Genomic DNA, 20276 nt, shown 5'->3' with positions numbered 1-20276 from the left:
CAACAGCGCTCCCACGGAGAGGAGGAGGGACGGCCATGGCGTGACGACCGACGGTCCCAGCAGCCCTCTCCTTCCCTGCTGGAACGGGCAAGGAAGGAGAAACGACCGCGCACGTCGTCGGCCTCCCTCTCGAAATCTTCCGGAGACTCCACTCCCGGGGTCTCCCAGCATCGACGAGCGGACAACTACGAGCGTCGGTTCGAGGAAATTGACCGCCGGCTCGTGCAGTTGCAGGTGGACGGCCAGAAGTCTTCGAACGACGTCGACTTCCAGACCACCCAACCTCTCTCCCGACTAGTCCTCGACGAATCGATTCCCAGTCGGTTCAAGATGCCACACGTGGAGCCATACGATGGCTCCACCGATCCAGTCGACCACCTCGAGAGCTATAAAGCTCTCATGACGATTCAAGGGGCAACCGACGCTCTTTTTTGCATCGGCTTCCCCGCCACACTCCGCAAGGCTGCCAGGGCCTGGTACTCTGATCTTCGGTCGGGAAGTATCCACTCCTTCGGGCAGCTCGAGCACTCGTTCGTGGCCCACTTCAGCACCAGCCGAAAGCCGCCGCGAACGTCGGACAGCCTTTTCTCCCTCAAACAGGGGAAAAATGAGACGCTCCGATACTTCGTGGCGCGATTCAACACGGCCACGCTTGAGGTCCGGGACCTCAACGAAGACATGGCTATCTCAGCCATGAAGCGGGGGCTGAGGGCATCCCGATTCACCCACTCTCTGGACAAGACCCTCCCCCGGACGTACGCCGAGCTACTGGAGTGCGCATACAAGTACATGCGTGCAGACGAAGGAGCATCTGACCGACGCTTGGCCGAGCCCAGAGGCCCGAAGGAGAAGCAGAGGAAAGGTCGGGAACCCGCCGAACCCAGCAGGCCCCCGACCGATAGTCGGGTCTCGCCACCCCGACGAATCCAAAAGTCACCCTGGCAACAGACCCCGAGGCCGGCACGCCCCAGGTATGACTCCTACACTCCTCTCTCCGCTCCTCGTGCATAGATTCTAATGGAGATCGAGGGGGAAGAATACCTACGACGGCCTCCGCCTCTGAAGGCAAAAGGCCTCGACCGTCGGAAGTACTGTCGATTTCACCGAGGCCACGGCCACAACATCGAGCAGTGCCTCCAGCTGAAGGATGAGATCGAAGCTCTCATCCGTCGGGGGTATCTCGGTAAATTTCGGAAGGGTCCGCCGACCCAACCGGTTGCCGATCGACGACCCCAGCCGACTGAAGAAGCGGCGACCAATCAGCCGACGGCCGGAGTCATCAACATGATCTCCAAGCGGCTGGGCCTGGGGATGTCTGCGGGAGGGGAGCCGACGAAAAAGCCGCGCCCGGACGACGTAATCACCTTTACGGAGGAAGACGTTCGGGGCGTCCAAACTCCCCACGATGATGCTGTTGTTGTGTCGGCGACAATAGCAAATTATGATGTAAAACGAATTTTTGTTGATAATGGAAGTTCGATAAATATTTTGTTTTACTCGACCTTCTCCCGGATGCAACTGTCAACCGACTGACTTAAGAGGGTCTCCATGCCTTTGATCGGCTTTGTCGGAGATGCTGTCACGACAGAGGGAGAAATTATCCTACCCATGACGGCCGGCACCGAACCACGGCAAAGCACGGTCTACTTAACTTTTGCGGTCGTCCAAGTTCCTTCGGCCTACAACGCCATCCTTGGACGACCCGGATTGAACGCCCTCAAAGCGATCGTCTCGACGTACCATCTCCTCGTTCGATTCCCGACCAAAAATGGGGTCGGGGAGATGCGCGGGGATCAACAGCTCGCCCGACGATGCTTCCAGATCTCCGCTCAAAGCGACGAGTCGAGGGGCTCCCTGACAATCGACAAGCTGGACCAGCGGGAGGAGGAAAAACGAGGTTCGCCGGCTGAGCAGCTCGAGGCGGTCCCGATAGCGAAAAATCCGGATCGGAAGGTTTAGGTCGGGTCTCAACTGCCCGACCCCGAACGACGACGACTGACGGAGCTGCTGACGGCCAATGCCGACATATTTGCTTGGTCGGCAGCAGATATGTCGGGCATCCCCCCAGAAACAATAACCCACCGACTCAACATCGACCCGACGATGAGGCCGGTGAGGTAGAAGAAAAGGTCCTTCGCTCCAGAGAGGCAGAGGGCCATCGACGAAGAAGTGGAAAAGCTACTCGAAGCGGGCTTCATCCGAGAATCCACGTATCCCGATTGGCTCGCCAATGTTGTCATGGTCAAAAAAGCCAACGGGAAGTGGAGGATCTGCATCGACTACACCGACCTCAACCGAGCCTGCCCAAAAGATAGCTTCCCATTTCCCAAGATCGACCAGCTGGTGGATGCAACGTCCGGATTCCGACTGCTCAGCTTCATGGACGCCTTCGCCGGATACAACCAGATCCAGATGGCACCTGAAGACGAGGAGCATACCGCTTTCGTGACTCCCAAGGGCCTATACTGTTATCGGGTGATGCCCTTCGGACTGAAGAACGCCGGCGCCACCTACCAGCGACTTGTTAATAAGGTCTTTAAAGATCAGATCGGGCGCAACATGGAGGTGTACGTGGACGACATGCTGGTGAAGAGCGCGCAGATCCCGGATCATGTTCAGGATCTCGAGGAGACCTTCCGCACCCTTCGACGACACCGAATGAAGCTCAACCCGACCAAGTGCGCTTTCGGGATGACCTCAGGAAAGTTTCTCGGATTCCTCGTTTCTCAGAGAGGGATTGAGGCCAATCCTGAGAAAATAAAGGCGATCCTCGACATGCGTCATCCGAACACCAAGAAGGAGGTCCAACAGCTGAACGGAAAAATCGTCGCTCTTAGCCGATTTATTTCTCGATCAGCTGAAAGGTGCCTCCCATTTTTCAAAACTTTGCGCCACGCAAATGGTTTTTCTTGGTCGGATGAGTGCCAACAGGCCTTCGAAGACCTAAAGAAGTACTTGGCTTCCCCGCTGCTGCTCGTAAAGCCGCAGGTCGGGGAGACCTTGTATCTCTACTTGGCCACATCTTCTGAGGCGATCAGTTCGGTGCTCGTCCGAGAAAATGAGTGCCGAACCCATCAACCTATCTACTACACCAGCAAGATGCTCCACGGCACCGAAGCCAGATATTCGGAGATGGAAAAGATGATCTTCACCCTGACCGTCTCCGTGCAACGACTCCGTCCATACTTCCAGGCTCATGCCATAGTGGTGCTCACCAACCAGCCCCTGAGGGCGATACTGCGCCGACCGAACACATCTGGACGACTCGCGAAGTGGGCGATGAAGCTCAGCGAGTTCGACATTCAGTACCGACTAAGGCCTGCCTTGAAGGCTTAGGTCTTGGCCGACTTCATCGTCGAGTGCCCGACAACCGACCAAGGGTCGGGAGCTGAAGACCTAGGACGAGACGTGGTCTCCGAGCCAGACCCGGTCTCCACCTGGGTACTCCACATCGACGGAGCTTCAAACGCTCAGGGAAGCGAAGCCGGGCTCCTGCTCACGAATTCGGATGGGGTGGTCACCGAGTACGCCCTCCGGTTCGACTTCAAGGCCTCCAACAACCAAGCCGAGTACGAGGCACTCCTCGCTGGCTTGAGGATGGCGAGGGAACTGGGCGTCGACAGCCTTCGGGCATTCTCCGACTCTCAGCTGATCGTGGGGCAGGTCAAGGACGAATTCGAGGCACGGGATCCGACTATGGTCAAATACCTTCAGAAAGTGAAGGACCTCGTGGCACGCCTCAGGTATTTTGAAATTTTCCACATCCCTAGGTCGGAAAATGCCCGTGCCGACGCACTCTCCAAATTGGCGACATCGGCCTTCGACTCTTTGGGTCGGACATTCGTGGAGAACCTCGATCAGCTGAGCATCGATCGGGTCGAAGAAGTACAGCAGCTAACCGCCGAACCAAGCTGGATGGACCCGATCGTTCGGTATCTGACCGACGGGATCGGCCCCGAGGATCCCGCGGAGGCCAAGCGGCTCCGATGGTCGGCCTCCCAATATGTAATCATGGAGGGCCGACTCTACAAGAGGTCGTTCTCCCTCCCCTTGCTTAGGTGCTTGGGACCGACCGACGCCGACTACGCTCTCCGAGAGGTTCACGAAGGAATTTGCGGGAATCACTTGGGGGGCTAGTCCCTGGCCTACAAAGTCCTGCGATAGAGCTTCTACTGGCCTACTATGAGGAAGGACGCGACCGAGTTGGTCCGGAGGTGCGAACCTTGTCAAAGGTACGCCAACATTCAACACCAACCGGCCAGCCAAATTGCTCCTATTGTCACTCCATGGCCCTTCGCCCAGTGGGGGATCGATATTCTCGGTCCTTTTCCACCAGCGTCGGGTCAGAGAAAGTTCATAGTCGTCGCCATCGACTACTTCACCAAATGGGTGGAGGCTGAGCCCCTGGCACAGATTATCGAGCGGAAGATGGAGGATTTTATCCAGAAGTCTATCATCTTCAGGTTCGGGTTGCCGCATACGATCATCACCGACAATGGACGGTAATTCGACAACCAGGACTTCAGAGACTTCTGCGCCAGGTTCCACATCAAGCACCGACTGACTTCAGTCGGGCACCCACAGTCCAACGGCGAGGTCGAGGTGACCAACCGGACCTTGCTCCACGGACTCAAGACCCAACTAAACGAAGCCAAAGGCCTCTGGGTCGACGAGCTAGGCTCCGTTCTGTGGGCTTACCGAACGACCCCCCGCGTTCCGACCGGAGAGTCGCCTTTCAGCTTGGCCTATGGAACGGAGGCCATGATCCCGCTCGAGATTGGACTGCCATCTTCAAGAGTCGAGCGGTATCAAGAGCCGGACAACTCCGAATGTCGGAGGGCCGACCTAGACCTCCTCCCTGAACTACGAGATGAGGCTCAAATTCGCATGGCTTTGTACCGACAGAAGGTCGCTCGGTATTACAACGCCAAGGTCAGACCAAAGCTTCTCAGGCCTGGTGACTTAGTCCTGAGGAAGGCAGAGGTCTCGAAGCCCCTGGACCAAGGAAAGTTGGCTCCAAATTGGGAAGGGCCCTACAAGGTAGCAGACACTTATGGTCCGAGAGCCTACCGACTGGAGACCCTTGAAGGGAAACCCATTCCCCGAACTTGGAACGCCGACAACTTGAAGTTGTATTACCCGTGAACTTTGTAATTGTCCAGTCGGAATACAAATTCGGTTTGAAATCTCGGAGTTTTAACTCTTCGACTAATGATCGACGCTCACCAAGGTCAAGCCCCGACATACCAACGTGGACTTAGTGTCCACCTGGAACCGACGACCTTATCGACGGTAACGCGTCGGACCCTTACAAGGACCGATGCATCCAGATGGACGGGAGTTGACACTCCTTCGACGGTCGACGATACATCGGACCCTTACAAGGACCGATGCACCCTTATGGACGGGAGTTGACACTCCTTCGACGGTCGACGATACATCGGACCCCTACAAGGACCGATGCACCCATATGGATGGGAGTTACACTCCTCCGACCTTCGACGACACATCAGACTCTTGCGAGGACCGATGCATCTACATTGACGGGAGTTGACACTCCTTCTACGGTCGAACTTTCGGGCCAGACCGTCGGCTAACATACCGATCAGGCCCCGACCAAAGAAAGGCGAAATACCTACGCGACCGACGTTGCGACTCCCGACCGAGCTACGGCCGGTCGAGGGATATTCGGCTTACCACCGTCTATCGCACAATGCGACCTTAGTCGCATTCATAACTTACCGACCGAGCTACGGCCGGCCAGACGATATTCGGCTTACCACCGTATATCAAGAGGCGCAGCATGAATACCCAACACGAGGGCCTCGGGATCCGACTTGTCGTCGTTTCCCCGACTGAATGCGCCGGACGATATTCGATTGAACACGTCAGAGGGGACCTGACTACCGAACCTTTACTACGGTCGGTCGGCTCCCGACTCATCAGACGTGCCCGACTAACGACCTTGACTATCAAAGGCCGATCCAAAGTCGGGACTTACCCTATCTTCGTGGCGGCACGAGTTGCCGAACGTCCTAACCGACTTATGTGAGTTAGCGACTTACATAAGTTAGCGACTCACGAAGACATTCAAAGTTTTCATTCAAAGAAACGGGCAAAGGAAGAAGTGAAAAAAAAAGTTTTCATTCAAAGTTAAAAGTAAGATTTACAAAGTCGGGTCGAAGTCCGATTACAAGTATTCCAGAAAAATAGAAAAGACAAAAGTCGGCAAGGCCCGATCACCCTTCTGATTCGATCTCCTCGACCGACGGAGGATCGGGGATGACCGGCGTGTCGGCCACGATCGGCGTTGGGTCGATGGCTGAAACAGGACCTTCGGTCGGTGGGGGGCTGGCAGTCGGCGCCGCTTCCTCCGGGCCGCCTTCCTCCGCCACGACGATGCCTCCCGACGGTTGGTCGGCCATCTCCTCGGTGGATTCCCCCTCGACCCCCGGTGGGACGATGCTGCTGAGGTCCAGCTCCGGGTACAAGGCCCGGACCGCATCCCGACCGTCCTCGTACCCCACCCGATACGAGGCGAAGCCCGACTCGAGCATCTCCTCCCGATACTGGTCGGAGACCCGGAAGTCCTCCACCGTCCGACTGGCCGACTCCTTCGCCGACCTTGCCTCTTCTTCCGCCCGGCCGAGCGAGTCCCTTGCCGACTCTGCCTCCGCCTTCGCTATGTCGGCATCGGCCTGGGCGATCGATAGGTCCTCCTCAGCTTTGGCAAGTTTCTCCAGGCTGGCCCGAAGCTGCTCGCGCTCGCCCTGGAGTTCGGCGGCCATGCCATTTCGCTCGTGCCGCAGACGACGCACGGCCCGACCCTTGTGTCTGGCCTCCTTCTTGGCCGACCTTAGCTCGGACCGGAGCCGGGAGACTTCGTCTACCAACTTGACCTCCCGATCGGCCGACTGCTGTAGGTGGTCGACCAACATTGCTTTCTCGGCTTCGGCCATCGCCGACCTCTCCTTCCAAGCCGCCCGGACGTTCCCGAACCTCCGGTATCTGGCTTCGAGCTCCGACATTGTGCAGATCAGCTACCGATGCAAGCGCTTCGTCAGGAACACATGGTGAGAAAAATTCTAAGGAGAAGGAAGGCGATACAAAGCTTACCTCGACCATGGTCGGGTAAAACTTGGACAGCATCTCGGTCACTTGTCGAGACCTCAACGACTCCACGTCGGCCGGGAGGAGGATCCCCTGGCATAACCTCCTCGCCAGGTTGTGGTCGGCCAACGCCGACGCACCTTCGGGGAACTGTGCGCTGGGCGGCACAGACCGGCTCCCCGACCTTGTTTCGTCCACGGGGTCCATCGGGGCTTTCCCTCGATCGGCCGCCCCGACCGACGGAACTGGCAGCGAGGGGATGCTCGAAGTAGAACCAGCACCCCCCGTTGCGGCCACAGACGTCGCCGGATGATGTTCGGTTTCCCGAACGTCATCCGGCTCCACCGCCTCCGGTGAGGCCGTCGATGTTCCTTCGACCGCTTCTTCCACCGGCCTCTCCTCCGCACGCGCTGCCGGAGCCGCGAGCGCTATGACGGGCTCCGATTGGTCGGTCACCGACGCTTCGACGGTCGGCGCCGCTGGAGCAGGCTTCTTCGGAGGACGCGAAGGTCCGGCCCCCGATGCTGGCCTCTTTCTTGTCGCAAATTGCCGAATCTCAGCGTCAGTCGGCCGCATTCTTGGAGGTGTCCCTGCGATACCGACAAAGTGTTAATCAAAGAACCGGACCAAGGGCCGAATGAAAAGGAGACCGGGGGATCGGGCGATACCTAGTCGGGGGACCAAGCTCAGGCCGGCGTCATAGAGAGCTTGTTCGGTAACAAGCTCCCTCTGCTTCAGAACCGACATGTCTTTGAGTCGGTGGAAGTCCTCCCGGTCGTCCGCCTCCACCCGGCTGTTGTCATTGGCTTCGGTTCGGGGCACGCCCCAGTGAGAGGGAAAGCCCCAAGAAGATGAAGATGATACAAAGAAAAACTGGTTCTTCCACCCGTGGATGGACGAGGGAAGACCAGTGATGAAGGAAAGGCCCTTCCGGGGGTTGAAGAGCCACCACCCTCGGGCTTTAGGGTGGGGTCGGAGCACAAAGAAGGCCCGGAAGAGCGAAATGCGAGGGTTGGTCGGCAAAAGCTGACACAACAGCGCAAAGCTAATTATGAGACGGACGGAGTTCGGCGCTAGTTGCGCTGGACAGAGTCCGTAATAATTCAACAAATTCCGGACGAACTCCGGAATCGAGAGCCGAAGACCCACGCGAAGGACTTCGACATACAACGCCAGATGGCCGGGCGGAGGGCTGTTAACCCGACCGCCGGCCCCTGGGGCGGAGAGTTGAAACTGCTCCGGGATGCAATACTGCTCCCGAAGCCGATCAACATTCGGCTCCGAAAGCGAGAAAACCTCAACTTTCGGAGTCGACCGGGAGTCGTTAGTCGGATTTTCCGACCGAGCTCCCCGAGTCGGATTTCCGGCCATTACACCGGAACCGAACAAGGAGAAGAAGAAGCGAAGAGAAAGAAGAAGAGGCAAAGAAGAAGAAGAAGAAGAGGAAAGGAAGACCACGAACCGGAAGAAACTCTTCTGGAAGCAGGAAAGCTCTGCCCACGACGACTGACAAATCGCCTGGATAGAGTTTCGGCAGCAAAATGGCGATAGTGAGGTCTTGGGTCCGGATGGTCCTATATATATAGGGCCGTCCGACGGCCGAGATGTCTCTGCGCCGACCGAAGCTTCGCGGATGTGCGACACGTGGCGGCTTTCGGGTGGCCTGAGGATTCGGCGTGCCCCACCCCAGGACAGCCGCACCGCCCATATTAAATGCGGGGGGCGCCGGCCAACCACCTTCGACACGCGGCAAACGGGGCCGTGGTTCCGCATTAATGCGCTCGCGCCGATTCGCATTCCCGATGGGACGCCTGACAGCGCCCCGCGCTCCCAGAATCGGCGTCGGATATCCGATCGTCTGACACCGTATCGTCTGGCACCCGACCTCTGACACTGACGTGTTGTCTGACGTCGACAAGATGCGACGTCTGATACCTGACGCCGATGTGACATCTGACACCGACTAGACGTCTGACGCCAGCGAATCGCTTGGCATTCATGAGACGCCTGACATCGGATCAACCCGCGGTACGGTCGGAATCTGGCATACGACGAATCCACTCCTGTTCGCCCAGGGTTGCTGCCCAAATAAAAGCATCGGTCAGCTCACCGTCCGACTCAAGAGTGGAGGGGGGCAACTGTTAGAGAATACCCACTGACCGACCAATGGCCGGAGGGACCGACCGACCAACCGACCGACTGACGGTCGGACCGACCGTCCGATCGACCGACTGATGGCCGGAGGGACCGACCGACCGACCGACCGACTGACGGCCGGACCGACCGACCGACTGATGGCCGGAGGGACTGACCTAACGACCGACAGTCGGAAGCGTCCGACTGACGGACGCCATCACCGGCCAGTTAACGGCCCATCACCGACTGAGGATATGTCGGACGTACCTCTCCTGACCGACTAAACCCGGAGGTCTGATGGCCGACTCACGTAAGGCTCGCCGACTAACGGAGGGGCCCGACGCCACTCAGCTGGCCACCGACCTAGGGTCGGTCGACTCCTCCGATCGCCGTACAACCACCAGAGCTTGTCAGTCCTGACAGCCGCATGCGGCACGCCATCTAGGGACATTGTCCCGCCAAGGGCATTGTCAACCCTAGTGATTTGACAGCCCCACGGCGACGTGACACTTTCACGGCGACTCTGACAGTCTACAGTGAGTTGACAATTCCTCACTTGTCTGCGCCATTAATGACGGTGCCATACCGTGCTCCATTATATAAATCGGAGAGGGCAACAGTGCAAGGGATCCGCTCCCCCCACTTCTCGACTCCAAAATCACAGGCTCGCTCCTCTCTCCCTCTCTCCCTCGATTGAGCTCTCTGTCTTCATTTCACTGTTGCCCAGTCATCTCTCTGACTTGACCGTCGGAGGGTCCCTGCCGGAGCTGCCTCCGGTCAGTGTGGACTTCTCGTTTTTGCAGGTGCACGTTCTCCGACGATCGGACGACGAGGCGATTAGCCGCAACAAGATGTATATTAACATAAGTCGATAAACAAAAGGCATGACGCTTTTGTAAACTACTCTTAAAACTTTTCACTAGTGGATAATGAAAACAATAAAAAAAGGAAGCAACATTTATCTTTCTCCATATCCACTCCTTCGCGAACAATTACTATCCTCCTCACAGAAAACTCTTTCACAATGACTAACTTTCCATAACCAGAACGAAACATCGGCGCCCATTCAAAGAAATACGTTCTTTTTTGTTCTACTATTACTAAAAGTTTAAAATTGATGAGTCTAATACTATAACAAAACAGGATATTAACGACAAAAAAAATTCGATGCTAATAGCTGATTTTCATCGTTAATAGTTATTAGTGATAAAAATTTTGTCACTATTTTCGTCGCTAATATTTAGTTGCCAATAATACCATCATTGATAATCTTTTATGATAAAAAATTTTTTTCATCGCAAATAATAAATATTATCAACAAAAAATATTTGTCGTTAAAAATATTATTTTTTTCAAAAATTATTTATGATGAAAAATTTTAGTCGTAAAAAAGATAATTTACGATGAAATTAATTATTTGGGATGAATTTTATTCATCGCTATTAATTTAATTAAAAATTTTTATGAAAATAAATTTAAAAAAATATTAGCAACGTAAACTTTTCGTCGCCAATATAGCAATTTTTGATGAAAATTTTTATCACTAATAAACATTAAATTAATAGCGACAAAAATATTTTCATCGCTATTAATTTAAATAAAAATTTTATAAAAATTAAATTAAAAAAAAATTTTAGTGACATAAATTTTTCATCATAAATATGGTTATTTGGGATGAAAAAATTTTCATCACTATTAATTTAATTAAAAATTTTTATAAAAATCAAATTTAAAAAAATATTAGCGACATAAATTTTTCATCATAAATACAGTTATTTGCGATAAAATATTTTGATCGTTATTAATTTAATTAAAAAATTTTATAAAAATTAAATTTAAAAAAATATTAATGATATAAATTTTATATCACAAATATTTCAAATTTTGACGTATATTTTCATTGCTATTAATTTAATATAAAATTTTAATATTTTTAAATTTATTAAAAAATTATTTACGATCAATTTTTTATCGCTAATATATTTTTTCATGATCAATATTTTATCAGAAATAATTTTATCGCTAATAATTTATAGGTATTTTTTTAAAATAATTTATAAATATATATATATTTAATTTATATTTATATTATTTTTTATAAATTAAAAATAAAAAATAAAAATAAAAATAAAAAATTTACACAACAAGTCTACAAATAAATTTTATTATTTTATTATATTAAATTAAAATTATAAGAGATTTAAAATAAAAATAAAAAGCTACACAAATAGACCGTCAACTGTCAGCATCTGCAGAAGGGGAACGTGTTGAGGAAGGGGAGTACTCGGATGAGCTTGGATCGGCCTGCTACTGCTTTATCTGCTCCATCTGCGTCATTCGCTCCATCATTTGGATCTGAAACTGCTGGTACTCGTCGACGCGTACAGTCAACTCATCAGCTCGCTGCTCAGCTTGCTCCTGCACCTCCACCAGTCGAGTATTGCAGGTAGTATGGATGTCAGCCCTGAATGAGTATGAAGTTGAGGCAGCAGTGATCCCATACCCTAGACCCCTAACATAATAGGATCTCATACCAAGCACCTGATCATAGATCTCGTCATCTGTGAATGTAGTCGAGCCCTCAGAGATATGTTGGGATCTGATGTCTATCATACGGTCTTAAAAATTAAAGTTATAGTTATTTTAATTTCGTATTGAAAATCAAATTACGAATGAAAAAAATAATTGAAAAAACTTATAAAGAGCTCCTAACTCTCCGTCGTCCACTCTTCTGACTGTCGCTGGTGGGTCTGCTGGTAGATATCGATCCTACCAGAAAGCTCGCTACTCTCAATATCTCTTTACAATTTGAGAATAATTAATTAAAAAATTTTTAAATAGCTAGAGAATTATATACTAATTAAAAATTACTTACCATCTGCTCCATGTGATGAGCGAACGACCTCGAACCCCCACAATGCGATATGGTCTGTCTAGCCCGATTCGCGGCATTTTGGATATATCTTCTCTGTACAGTTAGCAGTCAAATTAATAGATAACAAACTGAATTTAAGAATAAATGATTCAATCATTAAACTTAAAAAAAAAAATTTGATGTGTAACCTGATATGTCAGATCCTCGTAATGCTGGCATATGATAGTCCAATCATCCACAGTGATGCTGTCATAGGGCCATTGCCGCGCTACCTCCATCCCATGATCCTACATCACATGGTACCAATGTCGATGGATGTGATGGCAATAGTCCTTGAAATGCAAAGATAAATGAGCTTTTACAGCTTACCGCACATGATCCTCTTCAAAATCAATAATATCAAAAACACTCTGCCAATAACAAATATAAGAAGAATATTATGCTAATTAAATATTCATAGTATAATTTATTTTATCTATAATTGGGTGTAAAAAATCTCTCTCTGAGCTGGTACAATACGACGTCAATCGAAAAGTGTCACGGGAGCATAACTGCGGCATATGATGCCCAACACAGTCTGCCACGATTCGCACCATCCCCTAATGGGTTTGATATAGCAGGGTGGTATCTCGATACAGAGACGCTGTCCCAGATGCTCACGTCTCCAACATTCTAGAGCGAGATTCTTTGATGGACCTCGCCCTTGCCTCACTATTGGTGGAGACTGACCTGAAATAATAATAAATAAATTATTAATATAATAACTATCCAAATAAAAAAAATCAAATTTTATTATATAAAAAATATAATAATACCACTCAGACCCACCTCACTCAAATCCGTCTCACTGAGATTTGCCAGTGCAAGACCCTCTGGCGACAGAGATGGTGCGGTAGTGAAAATTGATGAAGGCACCTCAACCTCTGAGGTAGACAGCGAATGCGAACGTCGTCGTCTGTCTCCTAATGCCATACTTGCAATTCTTGATATATAAATAAATATAATATTGAATAATAATAACAAAAAATAAATTACATTTTAATGAATAGAATTATATCGTATACCATTATTAGTCGATATTTTATTTCATTATTGTAAAAATTTTGACAGTATCTCTCCATGATTCTTCAAGTATACGACGTGAATATGGTGCCTACGCATCCTATCCACCATATACCCAAAGAACAGTAGACAGATAACTACTGAGTACCACATAATAAAATAAAATATCAACTATTAACAATAATAAGATTATTATTTTTTAAAAAAATCTGAATATGGGATATCCAAGAGTCGATCGCAATCAAGATCGACTCTTGAATGAAAATTTACGGCTCAATGTAATTTAACTACAATCTTTGAACATACATTCAAAGATGGATTTTTAATTTATCAAAAAAGAGTAACTCTACATTAAAATTTTTTCATCAAAATTTTCAACAGAATTTTTTCTAAAATAAAAATATTTTTTATATTTAATTATAATAAATAAAAATATATAAAATAGTATATAAAATAATTAAATTATAATAAACAACAGCAATGTGCATCGTGGAATAAAAAAAATTATAAATTTCAGCAATAACATTAAAATAAACTATAAGCAGTTGAGCATATAAAATAATATTAACGTAAAATAATAACACAAAACCTAATCCCGAGGATCCGATGATTTTTTATTTTTTTTAAAATATTTTTTATCTAAAAATAATAAATAATTTTTTATTTTTTAAAAATATATATTTTTTAAAAATATTTTTTCTCTTAAACGAGCTCCGGACTCGACCTTCCATGGCCCCCGCTCCCATGGCACTGGTGCCATCACACACCCCGCACTACTCAGACTCGACCCCCACGATCCTCGCTCTCGCAGCACCACCGTCATCACCCACCCCTCGCGAGCCACCCCCTGCGGCGCCACCACCCTCTCCAACCCCCTGCGATCCTGATCCCAATTCAAATCCTGATCAGATTATGATCTGGATTCCAATCTGAATCAGGATTCGATTCAGATCCCGACCTCGATCCAATTCGGATCGTGATCCAAATTTTATTTTTATTAATTAAATAATAAAATATTTGATTAATTTTTTTTATTTTTTTATTTTATTTATTTTATTTATTTATTATTTATTTATTTTTATTTTTCTTTTCATTTTTTTTTGTCCTCGTTTCTCTCTTCCCTTCCTCTATCCCCGCCGTCACCCATCCCTCCCCACCGTCACCTCTCCGGTCGACCCCCTCCCCACCGTCACCTCCCCGACCGACCCACTCCATGGCTCCATGGCACCGCCGTGTCGTGGTCGACCCCCTCCATGCTCCATTTCACCCCTGACCTCCGACCGCCCCCTCTTCGGCCCAATCTCCACCGACCGACCCCCTCCCCGATCCCGTGGCACCGCCGGCCGCCCACGGCCCCCTCCCCGCCCCCGTCTCGACCCTGGCCGCCCCCTCGACCCCATCTTACCCCCATTTCGTCCCCGACTGCCAGTCGCCCCCTCTCTAGCCCCGTCTCCGACGGTCGACCCCCTCTCCGGCCTCGTGGCGCCACCGGCCACCCACAGCCCTCTCCCAACCCCCGTCTCACCCCCGATCACCCCCCGACCCTATCTTGCCCCTGTTTCGCCCCCGACCACTGACCGCCCCCTCCCTGGCCCTATGTCCGCCTGCCGACCCCCTCCCCGGCCTCATGGTGCCACCGACCACCCACGGTCCCCTCCCTGCCCCCATCTCACCCCCCACTACCCTCCGATCCCATTCCGACCCCGTTTCACCCTCGATCGCCCCCCGACCCCATCCCCACTAGTCGACCTCCTCCTCGGCCCCATAGCACCACCGGCCGCCCATGCCCCCCCACCCCGCGCAACCCCCTCCGCCCCTCGATGGCCCGATCAACACAAAAAAAAAGGTTGGAACCTTACCTCCGACAAACGACGGTGCAGACGATGGACTGCGGTGGCAACGACGATGATGGCGAGGGGCTCGCCGGCGGGAAGAGAGGGAGGGAGAGCACGGAGAGGGAGAGGGAGAGGGAGAGAGGAGAGGGGAGATGGGAGAGCATAGAAAGGGAGAGGGGAGAGGGAAAGAGGAGAAGAGAAAGGGGAGAGGGAGGGAAAAAAGGTTTCGCGTGAAGGGATATCAAGTTGATGTGCATTGAATGCAGAATTATTAGCGATGAAAATTTTCATTTCTAATACAATTATTAGCGACAGAAAATTATTTTCATCGTCAATAATTTTCGACAAAAAAAATCCTCACTAAAAAAATTTTTTCTCTAAAAAAATTATTTGTAACAAAAAAAATTTCATCGTTAATAGTATTATTAGCAATAAAAATTTTATTTTCATCATCAATAATTTTTACAAAAAAAATAAAAAAATTTCTCACTAAATTTTTTTTTTCACTAATATAATTTTGTCCAAAAAAATTATTAGCGATAAAAAAAAATTTCATTATTGATAACTTTATTGGTAACAAAAATTTGATTTTCATCGCTAATAATTCTCATCAAAAAAAAAATTTCACTAAAAAATAAAAAAAAAATATTTACGATGAAAAAATATATTTCATTGTTAATAACATTATTAGCAATAAAAATTTAATTTTTGTCATCAATAATTCTCATAAAAAAACTTTTCTCCTAAAAAAAATTTCTTCTAAAAGAATTTCATCCAAAAAAAATTAATTTTCTTTAATCTAAAAAAGTTTTGGTCCAAAAAAAAATTTTCAAAATAATTTCATCAAAAAATTTATTTTTTTATTAATTAAAAAATTATATAAATAATTAATTTAAAAATAATTATGTACATAAAAAAATAGCTTGGCTATCCTTTGTAATGCATACTTTTATGGATCTAAGACATGTTAAAGAGCCTAATTGATCTTCATATGATTTTGTTAGGGTTGATCAATTAATTGGCCTAAAAATTTAGTAATATTTTTTATATGATTAGGAACTGTGGTCGATACAAGGATTTGTCATCCGACAGAGTTTGATTTCTATCTTTACAGCCATGCTGGTATAAAGGTAATATTTTTTTTATATTTTTTTCTCATTATTTTATTTTTTTGGGTTAGGAGGGGCTAATCCCCCCTTTTCTATCCTACAATGATGAGTGGCAACTGGTGAACTGATTTTTATAGGTAATCTTCTTGATTTTAAGTATTTGCATAATCTAATTTTATCTAATTTTTAAAATAATTTTTTATCAATTTATTTATGCTTTGATTTCATTCAAGGGACTAGCAAACTAACACATTATCTTGTACTGTTGGATAATAATCATTTTTCTGTTGATATATTGCAGATGTTAACTAACAATCTTTGTTACACGTGAGTTAAATTCTGATCGTATTCTTATGTTTCACAAATACCTTATTTGGACCAATTTTTAGGTAATCTGCTGGTCTTAGTTTCTATATAGAGTCTGATCTTTTTGATGGAGAATCGATATCAATTAGTGGTTTCAAGAATCAGATTGCTGTGGTGCATCATTTGTCACAAATTAATGACAGCATTCAAGAAGTTATGTTTTTCTGTTAAAAGTATTATCGGATTTTATTGTCATAAGAGATTATTGGCCAAATTTTTTTGGGATAGTTTAGAAGTAAATGATATAATTTAATTCATTGAACAGTTGATAAAGTTTTATTTTTTATACAATTGGAAGTTAATACTTTCTCTGAATTAAATTCCTTGCGTTTAATTTTCTGAGGTGATTTACTCCTAGATCTTATGGATGGTTGATTCGGTTGTGCATGAAAAATTTTGTTACATGATCCAACAAAGTTTGAGTACTAGAAGAATGATTCTTTTTTAGTATAGAAAGTCATTTTTTTTAATTTTTTAATTTTTAATTATTTTTATAATTTTTATAATTTTTAAATTTTTAAATTTTTTATTTTTTTAAAATATTTACGATAAAAATATTTTTATCGTAAATAATTAAGTATTTATGATGAAAAATAATTTTTCATCATAAATAGTTAATTATTTATGATGCAATATTTTCATCCTAAATAATCTATAATTTTTATATTTTTTAAATTTTAAAATATTGGCGATGTAAATTTTTCATCGAAAATAATAGACTATTTATAATGGAAAATTATTTTTTATTATAAATATTAAATTATTTATGATGTAATATTTTCATCATAAATAATTCATAATTTTTATATTTTTTATTTTTTTTAAAAATATTGATGATGAAAATATTTTCATCATAAATAATCGACTATTTATGAAAAAAATTATTTTTAATCATAAATAGTCAATTATTTATGATACAATATTTTTATCATAAATAATCTAAAATTTTTTTATTTTTTAAATTTTTTATTTTTTTAACTATTGACGATAAAAATATTTTTATCATAAATAATTGACTATTTATGTCTGAAAATAATTTTTCATTGCTAACACTAAGTTATTTTTAATGCAATAATTTTATCACAAATAATCTATTATTTTTATATTTTTTAAATTTTTTATTTTTTTAAAATATTGATGATGAAAATATTTTCATAGTAAATAATTTTATTTATGATAGAAATAATTTTTTATCATAAATACTAAATTATTTACGACATTATATTTTTATCAGAAATAATCTATAATTTTTATATTTTTTATATTTTTTATTTTTTTAAAATATTAATGATGAAAATATTTTCATCACAAGTAGTTAACTATTTATGATGAAAAATAATATTTCATCACTAACACTAAGTTATTTATGATGTACTATTTTTGTCACAAATAATTTATAATTTTTAAATTTTTTAAATTTTTATTTTTTAAAATATTGATGATAAAAATATTTTCATTGTAAATAATTTTTATTTATAATAAAAATATTTTTTTATTATAAATATTAAATTATTTATGATGTAATAGTTTCATCATAAATAATCTATAATTTTTATATTTTTTCAAATTTTTTTATTTTTTCAAAATATTAACGATGAAAATATTTTCATCATAAATAATTGACTATTTATGATGAAAAATAATTTTTTATTACTAACATTAAGTTATTTATAATGCAATATTTTAGTCACAAATAATCCATAATTTTTATATTTTTTAAATTTTTTATTTTTTAAAATATTGATGATGAAAATATTTTCATCTTAAATAATTTCTATTTACAATGAAAATAGTTTTTCATCATAAATATTAAATTATTTATGATATAATATTTTTATCATAAATAATCTCTAATTTTTATTTTTTTAAAAAATTTTAATTTTTTTAAAATATTGACGATGAAAATATTTTTATCGTAAATAATATTCTATTTATGATGAAAAATTATTTTTCATCATAAATACTATATTATTTATGATGTAATATTTTTATCATAAATAATATTTAATTTTTATAATTTTTATTTTTTAAAATATTTTTGATGAAAATTTTTTATTATAAATAATAAAATATTTATAATAAAAAACTATTTTTTTATAAATATTAAATTATTTATGATGTAATATTTTTATCATAAATGATTTGTAATTTTTGAATTTTTAAAATTTTATTTTTTTAAATATTTATGATAAAAAAATTTTATCGTAAATAAAGAATATTTATGATGAAAAATATTTTTTATCATAAATATTTAATTATTTATGATATAATATTTTTATCATAAATAATTTTTAATTTTTAATTTTTTTAAATTTTAATTTTTTTAAATATTCATGATGAAATTTTTTTTGTAAATAATGAATATTTATGATGAAAAATATTTTTCATCATAAATACTTTAATTATTTTGCAACATAATATTTTCATCATAAATAATATGTAATTTTTAAATTTTTTTATTTTTTGTAAATATTAGTGATGTAATATTTTCGTTGAAAATAATATTATTATCGATGAAAAAATTATTTTTATTATAAATAATTAAATTATTTATGATAAAAATATTTTCATCTTGAATATTTATAAATTTAAAATTAAAATAAATATTGTATTATTTACGATGAAAATATTTATTATAAATAATTAGGTTTACGATGAAATCTTTTTTCGTCACTAATTACGAACTATTTACGATGAAAAATTATTTTTTTCATAAATATTTTATTATTTATGATGAATTTAATTTTTCATCATAAATATTTTTATGGACGATGAAAATATTTTCGTCGTAAATAATTTTATCATAAAAATATTTTTTTCTTGTAGTGTAATTCGATCCAAAGAAAAAAAAATAATGGAGCATTCTATCTAAATGAAATATTTCTGTAGTAGCCATTTTTTCTTTTAAAAAATACCAATATGCAAAATTTAAAAATTTTCTCAAGGGATTGTTGGGAGAAAAGAAGGATGGGTGGAGAATGCTTACATCATACGCTTCGTTGATCCGATGAAACTGAATGCCGCAATTGCTTCCTTTGCACGTCTGGATGGTACTGTGAACAAAAAAAAAATTATTTAATTTATTTTTGAAAAAAATATAATAAAAAAAAAAATTTATAATAAAAAATAGTCAATAAACTCATATCATCCTACCCCTCTCTTGCAACTAACTCAAATAGATCATATAGTTTGAAAACAAACCAAAAGAATAAAATATAATCCTAGGCTTTTATTTTAGGTCTGAGCAACCAGAAGCTCTAAACCACATTCAACAAATAACCTAAGAGGATATGCATCTACCTCAAGGCTTCCACTGGCAAAACCCTGGAGCATACCAACGTCAGGCACTAATTTTTCAAAGCAAACAGTAATTTATATAGAACCTGCTTTGCATGGAATGCAACATGAAAGAAAGGAATTATGGTTCTTCTCTTGAATGACACCAGCAATTTTCTTCTACCATTCGGGTTGTGAAAAAAGCCATGAAAAAATCTATGAGAAAAAAAATTCCATCCAAAGCCACCCACCCAATTGAGACACCTGTTATCGAAAAAAGCAGGGAAAAATTAGGGAAAAATATAGGAAAAATTAATGAAAATAAAAAAAAAGTTGAAAAAATTAAAGGGTAAGATGTTTTCCCACATAGATTGATCCATTTTTTTCTTTTTTTTTTTTTCTTTTCATTTCTTTCTTTTTTCAGAGATCTATGGGAAGGAAAGAACCTAATGGAGATCAAAGGGGAAGGACGATGCCGGTGATAATGCAGAGGAAGACAACGGCATA

Source organism: Elaeis guineensis, chromosome 13 (genome assembly GCF_000442705.2).
Source record: "Elaeis guineensis isolate ETL-2024a chromosome 13, EG11, whole genome shotgun sequence".
Classification (NCBI taxonomy): Eukaryota; Viridiplantae; Streptophyta; class Magnoliopsida; order Arecales; family Arecaceae; genus Elaeis; species Elaeis guineensis.
Note: the sequence above shows the minus strand (reverse complement) of the source record.